The following is a 1,495-nucleotide window of genomic DNA, read 5'->3' as shown; positions in this document are numbered from 1 at the left end:
ATTTGCTTATGAGAAAATGTTTATACATATATATATATATATATAATATAGTATATAGATATATATATGTATATATCTATATATATATATATATATATTTATATATATGGGGATACAATCCACAATGAAGTAAAATCCTCTTGTAGTTTAAAATATATATCTCTTGTACAGGATTAAAGCTTTCGACCATCCACTGTGGTCTTGTTCACATTTTAGTGAACAAGACCACAGTGGATGGTCGAAAGCTTTAATCCTGTACAAGAGATATATATTTTAAACTACAAGAGGATTTTACTTCATTGTGGATTGTAGCCCCATTTACTTAGAGGTACGACATAGTACCTGGCTTCTGCATATATATATATATATATAATACTATATATATACAGTGGACCCCCGGTATATTCGCGTTCTCCAGATTCGCAGACTCACACATTCGCGGATTTCTCTTGGGAACGTTTCCCTGCATTATTTGCGGAAAATTTGCGCATTCGCGGTATTTTTCTATGATATATCCACAAATTCCTGGGTTTTTATGTATTTCATCATAAAATGCACTTTTTGTGATAAAACTATTAAAAAAACCATGTAGGAAATTTTTAGTGGGTTTTTCTTGAGTTTTAACTAACAAAATAGGCTGTTTTTAGCATTTTTATAGGGGTTCCAAACATTCGCGGTTCTAACTATCAGGGGGGGGGGGTGTCGGTACGCATCCCCCGCGAATACTGGGGGACCACTGTAATATATATATATATATATATATATATATATTATATATATATATATATATATATATATATATATCTTCTTCCTAGCTTAAACCCATTTTTATATGGGGTCGCCATTGCGAATGAATCGTCTCCATCGATTTCTGTCCTGTGCCTCGTTCTCATTTATACCTTTCAATTCCATATCTTCCCCTACACAATCACGCCATCTCTTTCTTGGTCTTCCCTTCTTCCTTCTACCCCGCACTTCCATTTCCATCGTATGTCTTCCAACATGACGTTCCTCCCTTCGTAACAGGTGTCCATACCATCGAAGCCTTCCTTCCTGTATTTTCTTCAATATTTCAGCTACTTTTGTCGATCCTCTTATATACTCATTTCTAATCCTATCTTCCCTTGTTACTCCCGACATCCATCTCAACATTCTCATTTCTGCTACATCCATCTTCTTCTCCTCTGTTTTCCTCATACTTGCTGTTTCTGTTCCATATAACATTGCTGGTCTGACCACCGTCCTATGGAACTTTCCTTTCAATTTCAGAGACCCCTGACAGACCTCCAATTATTCCATCCTGCCTGAATTCGGTGTCTCACCTCTTGGTCCATGCTTCCACTATCCTCTAATATGGACCCTAAGTACTTGAACTTCTGTACTTTCTTTATTTCTTCCCCACCCAATCTTATGCTACTTCCACCGTCCTCAGTAATACCAGAACACATATATTCGGTTTTTGATCTGCTTATTCTCATTCCTCTCTCTTCAAGTG

Source organism: Macrobrachium nipponense, chromosome 42 (assembly GCF_015104395.2).
Source record: "Macrobrachium nipponense isolate FS-2020 chromosome 42, ASM1510439v2, whole genome shotgun sequence".
In the NCBI taxonomy this organism is placed as follows: Eukaryota; Metazoa; Arthropoda; class Malacostraca; order Decapoda; family Palaemonidae; genus Macrobrachium; species Macrobrachium nipponense.
The sequence above is the reverse complement of the archived record's forward strand: the minus strand, read 5'-3'. Positions refer to the sequence as shown.